The sequence below is a fragment of the Schistocerca piceifrons genome, chromosome 3, assembly GCF_021461385.2.
Source record: "Schistocerca piceifrons isolate TAMUIC-IGC-003096 chromosome 3, iqSchPice1.1, whole genome shotgun sequence".
Taxonomy (NCBI): domain Eukaryota; kingdom Metazoa; phylum Arthropoda; class Insecta; order Orthoptera; family Acrididae; genus Schistocerca; species Schistocerca piceifrons.
This window is the reverse complement of record NC_060140.1, coordinates 365359105-365371127: the sequence shown is the minus strand read 5'-3', so window position 1 is coordinate 365371127 and position 12023 is coordinate 365359105. Positions and strand designations below refer to the sequence as shown.

General features: G+C 38.0%; 1 long non-coding RNA gene across 1 annotated transcript in view; it reads left to right on the top strand.

Annotated features, from left to right (window-relative positions):
• The first annotated feature begins 9301 nt into the window (after positions 1–9301).
• Positions 9302–12023, top strand: part of LOC124789277 — a 117857-nt gene continuing 115135 nt past the window's right edge. Inside the window, exon 1 of the long non-coding RNA XR_007016100.1 lies at positions 9302–9544. This is a non-coding gene — a long non-coding RNA (uncharacterized LOC124789277). The remainder of the gene's footprint in view (positions 9545–12023) is intronic.

Below are 12023 nucleotides of genomic sequence, written 5' to 3'. Positions count from 1 at the left end.
CGTGGTGTATGTCATTTTTCCTGCTGTGCAATCAGTGGGGCATACCCTTTATTTATTTGTTAAAAAGTGGCAACATTCCATGGGAAACATATAGCAAGTTTTTCACTCTTCGCAATATTTAACCTGAAAAGGAACAACTTAGAATATTTGTAAAAATGTACTTTTGTAGAAAATAAGACACTAAAGTAAGCTATATTCAAAGTCGGCATTGTTGATTTCGATGAAGGGAACAATGTTTTTACCAGAATGGGGATAATGTGGTACAATCAAACCTTGATATATCGAATCTTTATGGTAGGCAAAATTCATTCGATATATCGAGGGATCGATATAACAAGATTTCGGAAAAAAATATTTTGCAACCCATGGTCTTTTATTGCTGCAGTTTTATTTATTTCGCATTTGTGTGTAATACAGGCCTATGTTTATTTTGATGATGTAAAAAGGAAATCGAGATAGATTGTTATGCACACTGTTTTATTTTTTTCTGAAGTAGATAAAAAATTTATGAGTTTGAAATAAAATACTTTCATTTTAAAAAACTTAAATTCAGTAAAATAATCTGCAGTGCGTACATAAAGACTTCCAGTGAAAGGGTACAGTACCGCCCGACATTGAAAATAGGTACAACATACTTCATTATTTTTGTCAGAACAACACATTTTTTTGTAAAACTAACTCAATTTCAATTAATACAGCGAAGCCGGATACCAGTGTCGGAAAGAATGACAATTTATTTATTTAATTGATCACAGGTGCACTCCCTCAAAAATAAATCCCTACATCCAGTTTGGTGAGATCTGTGAAATGCATGAATGTATGGTCATCTGCTAACCGCAGATAGTGAATGTGAATATATGATCATCTTTGAGAGGATCCTTTGGCCACCTTTGGTGGGACCAAAGAGATGAAACTTACCAGAGCTTTGAGCGCCTGAAATGTGGCTGACCAATACGGTAGCATGGTCTTCCCCCACCTCGACAGAGGTGCGAGATGACCTGGAGAACGGCCATGTTTCAGCACTCTGCCGCTGGATCTTGTGCTGTTAAGACCTGTTTTAGTTGTGCTCCGTAATGACAAAAGAGTGGAGACATGGTATGCATGTGGAATATTTAAGAGTAGTTTGAAATAATAATGTCTCTATTTCAGGAACTTTTGTGGGGAGAATTAAATGTCAGGCAGGTAATATTAATGGGATTGTAGTAATCTTCGGAAGTGACCAACGGTCACAACGAAACCATGTGTAGCAATAAGTTGAAATACTTCCGTGTGCTTAAGTTAAGCTGAATTACTAGCGTGTGTACAACAAGTTGAAATATTTAAGAAATAGCGTGTGTACCATAAGTTGAAATATTTAAGAAATGGCGTGTGCAGGACTTGAAATTAGAGACGAGTACTTCCACGTGGTGAGTACTGTGTGAGTCTCAATCTGTGTATGAGACAAAGGATAAAGAGAAGTACTCGTCCATGGTATCAGTTGAGGACTCGCGTGTGTGATGAATATGTTCTTAACATTACTTTGCGTGATATGATTCCGTGTGACGCTAGATTCAAACTCTGAGAGAGAAGCAAGGTGAGTCGGCCGTCTATCCGGCAACGCCACTTGGCTTGCATTGCACAGGAAGACGTGCATATATCTCCAGAGTTCATAGTAGGAAAGTAGAATTACAAAGTGGGGCAGTGTTGTGTGAAACTGGGATAAATACTAATTGAAGTGGGAAAGCTGAAAGTGATAGCGTTGTGACTATTTATTGTATTGTATTCCATGTCGTAGTGTGGTGTATGTCATATAATTTGGGCATGTATGGTTTGCATGGGAGAGTAGCAAGGTAGTTTCAAAAGATTAGTGGGTTATGCTTGTTCCTTCTGTACTGCTCGGTCTGGAGGATAGTTTCGTGATGATGATTGTGAGAGTCGAAGTGTGAGAAATAATAAAAGATCCACCATCCTATCCAGAAAGTGCACTGTAGCGTTAAATAATTACGAGACCATAATATAGAGATTCACCAATGTAAAGCCATGCCCACTGGGCGGAATTTCTCATGTGTTATTGTTGTAGGTTATAGAATTTGTGTGTTTAGGTTAGAGAATTTATCGGAATAAATAAGGTAGTGAAAAGAAAAAGATTGGTGGACTTTTCCTTCGAAATGTATGTTGTCATAATGTCCCGAATTTATAATGTGTGTGCCATTCATATTCAGTGCGGTGGCCACGTGTTGACAAAAGCCGTTAAATAAAAAAAGAAAGAAAATGTGGTATTGCCAGTGAGTAGTGTACAGTCAGAGTTCTGTAAATTACTGATAGTCAGATGCGTGTTTCCGTTGCGTATTAATCAAATAGGAGGATAACTTGTAACTTAAGTGTGAGTACTAGAGTTCATGTTACTCGATAAACAAGAATGAATCCACTCGCTTGGCAGACCACTCATCTTGCAGGCCTGACTGCTTAATGCCACAGTATAAGCACGGCATGTGGGTGCCTCTCACCAGAAATCATTGACTTTAAGAGTAATCTGTAATTTTGACTTGATCTACATTTTTGATTACCTATGAGTCAACTACATTGTCTGTGACTACGGTGGCTGAGAATACATTACGCTCTACCTTCTCACACTTGTCATCGTACGCTCTGATTGTGTGGAGAGCCTCTCTGGCCGGCCACATCACGAAATCTTGAAAACGAATGTCGATATCCAGCAGCGATTCCACTGTACGACCTAGCGGAATTAGTAAACCTGCAAATGAAGTGACGGAGGATGTTCTGTATTAGTTTTTAATTAAATTTAAAGAGGAAATATTACAGAATAATCAGGAAAGGGATTGAAAGGATCGAGAATTTAAAGACGAAATCAAAAAGGCTATTAAATCTTTAGAGGCTGAAAATAAGGAAAGAGACGATAGGTTGGCTAAGTAACTCGAGAAACTGAGACTGGAGTTAAAGTCAGCGAAACGTAAACATGATACCTTACAGGGATCGGTAAATACTTTGTAGAAGGATGTGAAAGAGATATGTAAAGAGCAGTCTATCGTGTCGAATAGAATAGATGGTCTAACGACCAAAGTGAAGGACATACAGTTAAGAAGCCAAGGGTATATTAACGATTATTTAATGGGTCAGACGGAAAAGACTGAGGAAGAAATATCCGAGTGGATAGAGAATCAATTAAAGGAGGTACGATCTCCAGTACAGAGCACCGTAGAGTCAGTTAGTAAATCGGTCAAGCAGGAATAATCGATTCTCAGAAACACTGAAATCAAAGAACAATTTAAAGCTGAGCTTCAGAATATTAAAGAAAAGGCAATCTTAGAAATTCCCGCCTGGCAGAGTCAAGTCAACCATCGATTATCGCTGATGGGAGGTGAGTCAACCGAGCTAAAATCGCTGGATAGATTGCCCTATCAGCGTTCACCCATCAATCCAGAGATAAAGAAAATGAGGTGGAACGGCTGCCGTGAGAAATTGATTAGCAGTAGGGAAGATTCAGATTACAGGAATCGACATTTTGACCGTCGAAGTGCAACTGCATTGGAAAAGGTCGAAAATAGTCTATCTAAAGCTAGGCAATTCCATACGTTTTCAACAGAGAAAAATTCTGGTCGCCCTATAGTGTTGTTGAAAAGTTTTCGAAACGTGTTTCCTAAATCCTGGAATTAACAGGACAAAATTTTGTTTATAGTGTTGAAAATCATTGGTGAAGTCCCACTATGGGCATCTGAGGTGGCTGAGACTTCGAAACTTCTTTATTTAAATGTGTGTGTCTGTACTTAAATTGCTGAATGGCTGAGAAGATGAAACTTCTACGTTATTTGATTCTGAAAGAGCTGAGTAAAACTGAATGTACTGAGCCTATTTTCCCTTTACTTTCTATTAGCATGTCAATACTGACCCACAATATTCTAGCGCAACGCAATATGCCTACTAAAAAAAAAAAAAAAAAAAAATAAAAAAATAAAAATAAAAATAAAAAAATAAAAAAAATTACAACCTGATTTCTAATGATTAATTCAAAAGAATGGCCCTCACTAATAAGAAATCATAATAATAACCTATACATTCCATTAAGCACTTGCCTCGCAAAAATCTTCATTACGCGAACTACTGTAATACAGCGAGCGTCAATATTGCCAGCTAAATAAAAGATTCTAACTACTAAAGCCACTAACTACTAATAAGCAAGTGGTTAGCAAAGGAAAGATTTTGTTGTAAACCAAAGAATGTATTTTTTACCTTAATAATCTGACATCCAGTACAATGATATATAATCATGAATAATTTTAAATCTCCAAGTCGGATACTTCCAGATCGTTAGCCTACGCTAACACTTCAGAACTCTACCCTCCATCAATGCGAACTTCTCGCATCTAACATCTACCACTGCTACCCGTTCACCTCCAACTGCCCAACAGTACTTCCGTCACTGCTCGCGACTAACTTCCAACTGCCCAACACTACTGGTGATTGACTTCCAACAACAAGTCCAACCAAACACAGAGTCTCTTACAAAGAAACTGCAGTCAGAGATCCAATGCAAAGTGCTACACAGCGCTGCCAACACAGAAGCAGCCCACTTACAGCTTGTACGTCATGCTATGGGTTTGAAAAAACCATTTATTGAGAAATACTGGTCGAAGAGTAAACAAAAAAGATTCAAGAACGAGATTTACAGTCCAGAATTCTTACATCCCGAAAAACGGCTCATTTAGGAAGCATTTAGAAAGGTACATAAATAAGACACGATACTGGGATGAAACATAGGGAGATTTTAAGAATTCTGAAAGGGGATCTGCTAATGCCTGCGAGTGAAAGTAATTATTGTACCCGACGATGACTTAAATCAGTGCCTGTCGTAACAGACTCGCTAGACGCATTCCAAGAGGACGCTAGGCAGTTCGGAAATCAGATATATAATGCGTAAAACGCGAATCTGTACATTATATACCATGGTAATTGTTGCAATGAAATCCATCTGAACGGAAAATCGCAGTATAACGGTAATGCGAATAATCGAAATCACCACGACAATAATCAGTGTAATGGCGATCATTTGGGAAATAGAAGGTCGAGTTCACATGACCATCAGTCGGGTAATGGCAATAACAATAACAGTGCTATGCACAATAATAGTACCAGGCATTATGGACAGAGACCGAGCGACAGTAATAGCGATTGCTTCAACTATACACGAGAAGCGAAAATGTAACGATTATAAATGCAACCAGAGAATAATAACATGAGACACGTCCAGTGGGGTAACCAATCGGCCGTTCCATGGATAGCGTCAGAAAATGTAATAAAGACATTGGGGCAATATGATTGAAATGGCTCTGAGCACTATGGGACTTAACATCTGAGGTCATCAGTCCCCTAGAACTTAGAACTACTTAAAGCTAACTAACCTAAGGACATCACACACATCCATGTCTGCGGCAGGATTCGAACCTGCGACCGGAGCGGTCGCGCAGTTCCAGACTGAAGTGCCTACAACCGCTTGGCCACTCCGACCGGCGTTAGGGCAATACATCGCGCCTCAAATGATAAGCAAAACTGAAAATAGACCGTGTAATCATGAACGTGATTGGTCGGCTCAGGACCATGAAGTACGAGTGGTAGTTGCAGAGGAAGTGAATAATGACAGGTCAAGTGAATCAGCAAACTAAAGTCACCCTCTTTACGACTTCCGGAAGCGCCTGGTTGTAAAGAGGAAGATGAAACGTCATTGGAAGTAAGAGTGCTAAGATACAACAATGGGATGGACATTTGAGAAAAATTACTAGAGAATCCGCTTGGACGTGGAAAGAAACCTACTGAAATGGTATAGGCAATGGTCGAAGTTGTAATAAATGACGAACCTGTAAACATCCTGCTGGATACTGGAGCGACTTTTAGTGTGATGAGCGTTTGTCTGTTCAGACAACTGAACAGTAAGCAAATATTGTCTGTCTTTATAGTTTCAAACTGTACGTTTTCAGGTGCGTTGAGTGCTCATTCCATTCCTGTGGAGTCTCAGGTGGAGGAAGAAGTGATTGCACAAAGCGAAAGGCTATGAAGCACCTTCCTGTTAGCTGCGCCCTATCCTATCCATGCATCTGTGGCTGGGATTTTCCGCACAAAAATGTAGTAATTGACCTCTTAAAAAGGGATATGCACTCTATCCAATGACAGGTAAGTTATTGATTTGAACGTGGTGAGAAAATTGGAATTGCATGAGAGATTCTGCCAGAGAATAAAGATAAATTGTTTAGGTACTAATATATTGTATTTAATTGGCTATTGTGGACTATTTCGTTTACCAACGGACGACTCATTGGACGTTGAAAAAGTTATCCAGAATAGGTAGCCAAAAACTGAATACTAACTGATGTACAGCGGAATGAAGTAGCAAGCTTGTTAAAGGAATATTTGGAGGTCTTCGATCAGAAGCCTGGTGTGATCAAGGATTATGTTTATGAGATGGATGTCTACCCACGCCAAACTTATTGTAACGCCTCTTATTCCACTCCGTGGGCCAAGAAGGAAAGAGTCACAAAGGAAATTAGAAAAATATTAAAATGGGGCATTATCGAACCATCTAATTCTCCATATAGTAGTCCCTTATTAGCAGTAGTCAAATCTGTCGGGAGTGTTTACCTCATGTTGGATGCAGGGGATAAAATAAAATTATGAAACCAGTACGAACAAGACCCGAAAATCTCGAAGAATTGCTGCAAGACTTTCATGGTTTGAACTATTTAAACTCAATCGATTTACGCTCTTCATATTGGCAGTTACCTGAAGAACCTAGGAAATACACAGCCTTTATCTTTGCAGGTAGGAGTTATCACTTAAAAGTTTGCATTAAACGCAAGAGGTGGTGTTTTTATTGCAACTTTGGATACTGTACTAGGACTGCATTTGTTAGAGAAGATGATTTATTAATTGCAACCTCCACGTGGGAAGAGCATATTGATTTATTAAGAAGAGTACTCGCTAAATTTAATAATATGGCGTCACAGTGAACCTGACGAAATCTAAGTTTGGAAGGGATAGATTAAAATTTTTAGGACATATAATTTCAACCGAGAAGATAGTACCGAACCCAAGAAAGTTGGAAGCAATTAGACATTTCCCATATGCAAGAAATAAAAGACAACTAAAGTCATTTATGGGACTAGCACCGTTCTTTCAAAAATTTCTACCGAATCGATTACTAAACAACATTGACTTATTAAATTTGCTAGAAAAGAACGTAACTTCTCAATAGACTACTCATTGCAGCGCAGTTTCCGATAAAATCAAAGAAGTATTAGTTAATTCCAATGCGTTAAGTCATCCGGATACGGCAAAAGATATTTGTATAGGAACTGACGCGTCGGCTACAGGGAACAGTGCGCTGCTGTTTCAAACAAAAGGACCCGATATTCTGGAAGATATCAATATCATTTCATGGCCTAGCCACACCTCATTCGACTGTGAGAGGGCTTATACGACCACCGAGTGGGAAATTTTAGTAGCTGTGTGGGCGCTGCGTAAATTCTGAAATTTTGTACAGTGCAAACTGACCATTTTGTATTGTGACTATAAGGCCATCACATTTTTAATGACCTGTAAACTGTTACATCCAAGGCTAATGAGGAGGGCATTGCTGCTGCAGGAATATCGGATCGATATTAGATACATTAAGGGAAAGGATATTGTAGTAACCAAGGACTAACCGATGAAGACAGTATAATTGAAATTAACCAGAACCTTAGAGTAATGCTGTTGAAAAATGTGCAGTTCCGAAACGACTACAAATATATCTATAAAAATTTAACAGTCGTACAAGAACAAGATGCGAAATGGAATTGCATCTTAAATGCTTGAAAACAGGTGAAAAGGATCATCGATTGTTCAATTATAAATTGCGTTCGGGGATCCTGTTTCATCTAGCGAACATCAACAAAGTAGGATGGATAGTGTAAAAATTCGAAAAATATATCTACGAATCCGAATGGCATATACACTACTCCTAGGAACATTTTAGTGCTCCTAAGTTTAATGATAAAATCAAACAATATTGTTTTTTTTTCCTAATATGAAACGAAAAGTACATGAAATTCTTAATGTGTGCACCCTATGTCAAAAGGTAAAACCTATGAATTACAGCACTAAGTAAGTACTACATCTAATTGCTCCATCGGAACCTTTAGCGATAGTACCTTGTGATGTGATTTGGTCTCTTAAATATGTAATTGCCGTTCATGATTTGTTTTAAAAATACGTTAAAACGTACCTAACAAGGTTTACTGAAGTTAAGCCCAAGTTGCATCACCTAATTATAGATTACATATGTAAGGTTGCTATGTCAAGTGCTGTTCTCACAGATAATGCATCATATTATACGAGCAAGCCTCGGAAGGATTGTATCGCAAACTTAGACATAAAGCACTTCTTGATGTTAAAATAGTGTGGCCTAGCGGTTCTAGGCGCTTCGGTCTGGAATCGCGCGATCGCTACAGTCGCAGGTTCGAATCCTGCCCCAGGCATGGATGTGTGTGATGTCCTTAGGTTAGTTAGGTTTAAGTAGTTCTAAGTTCTAGGGGACTGATGACCTCAGATGTTAAGTCCCATAGTGTTCAGAGCCATTCGAACCATTTTTGAACAATGTTCCTATCCTCATCTGAAATTCCTTCTTCGTGTCAATATTCTTTGAAGAGGTCACTTGAACTTGAATTTTATTTAAAATGATAGCTCTACTTGAGAGCAAATACTCTTCACAATATTTTATTTAAAATGATTTCTTTATATTTATCTAAAATATAATTTAATTTGTTTTACTGTAAAATTAATTGTAATTGTTGTATATGAAATTAAGTAAACTTTTCCACACTGAATATCAGAACATGAAGGGCAATATGTGGCGTTTTTTATGTAAATGACAAAAATTTCGGGCGTATACCTATGTATGTGCTTTTGTCCTTCTTAAATCGTGGTATCTTGTTTTATAATTTTAACTTTTGTGCTCGTATCTTATGCTATGTATTATGGTTGTGTTCTGGACCTCGCCATTTTTGATGTCTAGAATTTTGGTTTTCTTCCTTTGTATAAACACACAGACTATTTAAGTATGTTTTCAGCTTTCAGGAGCATGTTTGGGCTAGTTTGTTATCTTATGTTATATAGCTTATTATGCTAGTTTATTTTTAAACCATTATTTGTTGCCATATGACAACACCTTGAAAGACGTATGTATTCATTACCAGCGATGGCGAGGCATGACAGAATCTCTGACCAGAGAGTTATTTATCGTTGCTAGTCTGCGCTTGACCGCGCGAGACGACAGTTGCGTGTAGCGAGTCGGCAGGAACAGTAGTACCATGTAGCGAGTCGGCAGAAGCAGTTGTACTCTGTCAGTTGCGTGTAGCGAGTCGGCAGGAACAGTTCAGTTGTACTCTGTCGATAGCAGTAATCGGTCGTCAGTAGTAGGGAGTGGACGGTTGTACTGAGCAGGCGTCGGCATGCGTCGGCGGCGTGTTCTTCTCGCTACTCTGGTCACGATTCAGGACGATATGTATTGTTGTAGAAGGTAATGAAGCAGCATTGCGCACATCTAGTAATGTATGTTAATTGTAATTAATGTGTTCAAACATGCCCCAATAATAATTTTTTGTAAAGTAACTCTTTTAAAGAAAAACATTCATTTCAATTTAAAAAATATTTCCTATGCATTTCCTCGAAGAATCAAAATTTAATATACGCCAGCATTGCACGAAGCTGTGTCGATAGATAAGAGCAGATATAGATGCAGTTTTTATGATGCAGCTTTTATTCAGGTAAGAATTTTTCGCTTTTTTTATTCAGAATACAGGGCCGAATGTCAGCGCTGCTGCCCTTATAGAATTTATCAGGTTTAATTATTTCACAGGGCCGAAGGTCAGCGCTGCTGTCCTTATTAAATTGATCAGGTTTAATTATTTCTGTTGAAATGTTAGATAGGTTTGTGGTTCATTAGCTAATTAATATTGTTGTTGGTTTACGATCAATGTTCATTCCTTAATTTTGTGGGGAGTTTACATTTGGGCCATTATTATTCTTTAATTTTTGTGTGAGGACGTTACGCTTGGAATCATTTCATTTAACGATATTTTGTGGGGAGTCAACATTTGGCTCATTTTTTTATTATCATTGACTTTTATTTCTGCGGGGAGGTTACACTTGGCGACATCCGGACCAGGATCGTATTTCTTTGTGAATCTTCTGAGAAGTAGTCAAATATCTGCTCTTATTTATTTAAATGTAATTAACACTTGGCGGAATGCATTTTCTAATTTGTCAATCTTTCTTCCACAGATCATCGGCAATTTGTTACTCTTTGTTGTAATAGTGTTTATTGGATTTTGCATTGCGCTTATGTCATTTGTGATTAATTTGTTTTGAGAAAAATGCCGCGAAAAACTGTTAATAGTACATCGCGATGTAACTTGACCGATAGTACTTGTGATACGCAGTGTAGTGATGACAATCCTCCATTTACGGACAATCAGTGCGTATCGACCACTAATAATGATTTTTATTTTAATGATGAACAAACGAATTCAATTGTGTCCTCTGTTAATTTAACGACAATTGATGACGCGGGGCGTTCTGTTGCAATGAGCGCGGCCCAGCTTAACACAACCGGTTTGCAAAATTCACGTGACGAACAGACAAATTTTTCTAATGCAAATGAACAGTGTACTCTAAGTACGACAGATTCATTTGATTCCGGTGTAGCGACTAACAGTGCACATCTGATTAGCAAACATTTTCAAGAATCACAAAATGACCGAATGGTTACGCAAAACGTGACAATTGCAGGTACGCCATCAAACAGTACAGAGAATAGAGTAGGTAATACTGGCTTGGATCAAGGTGTGGCATTATTCGTAAATGAAAAACAAGATAACCTTAATGAATCGAATAAAACACTTAATGAAAAACTTGACAACTATTCCAAAACGATGAATGAAATGATTGATAACAATTCCAAACAGCTTAATGAAATAATAGGCAAGTATTTCACACAACTTAGTGATATACTCACACAGTAGTATGAAAGTTTCAAACTATTGAACGAAAAACACGACAACTTTAATGAACAGAACAAACAACTTAATGAACAAATTACAGCCGTTACCGTGCAACGTCATGATACTGAAGAACAATTACGTGAGGATACTAAGGCTTGTGCTAGTAACAGTAATGAAGAAGTTGGAACTGTTGCACAAGGATTAGGTAATAGACATGCACGTACAACAGAATCAGTTAGATATGAAATTAGTGTAGTCGCTGAACAATGTCCTAAAAACGCAACACAGATACGCGACGAGTTTAATTTAAAGCCACCAGAAATTTAGCACACTCTGGCTACGGAAGTCGATAAGAAATGTGAAAAGCAGAACAACCAAACTGACGAACTTATTAAAGTGACAGAAATGAAAAATATTTCAGTCACTAACACGTTACAGCATACGGCACAATCCGATCATTTGTCACACTCACACAGCCAGTGTAACTTAGGTAATTTACAGAGACTACGCGACTTACACGACGAGTTTAATTTAAAGTCACCAGACCTTTCACACACTCTGGGTATGGAAGTTAATAAGAAATGTGAACAACAGAACAGCCCAATTGACAAACGTATTAAAGTGACAGAAATGAAAAATGTTTCAGTCACTAACATGTCACAGCGTACGGCACATTCCGATCGTTTCTCATACTCGTACAGCCAGTGTAACTTGAGTAATTTACAGAAACTACGTGACTTGAAATCCGAAAAGACACAGACAAATAGATTCTCATGCACTGCTGTACCTGTTCTCAAATTCAGAGACGATAACGTTGATTATCGGCAATTTTTATCCGTAAGAAAATATAAGGAACTTAATAATGACAGAGCACAGGTACACGCATTGAACTGGATGCGTCAATTTATTTTTGTACTTTTACCGTCATTTCCCGTAATGCAGAAACTAGCTTTGAACTGGATACGACAATTTGCTCTTAAATTTTTACCAACATTT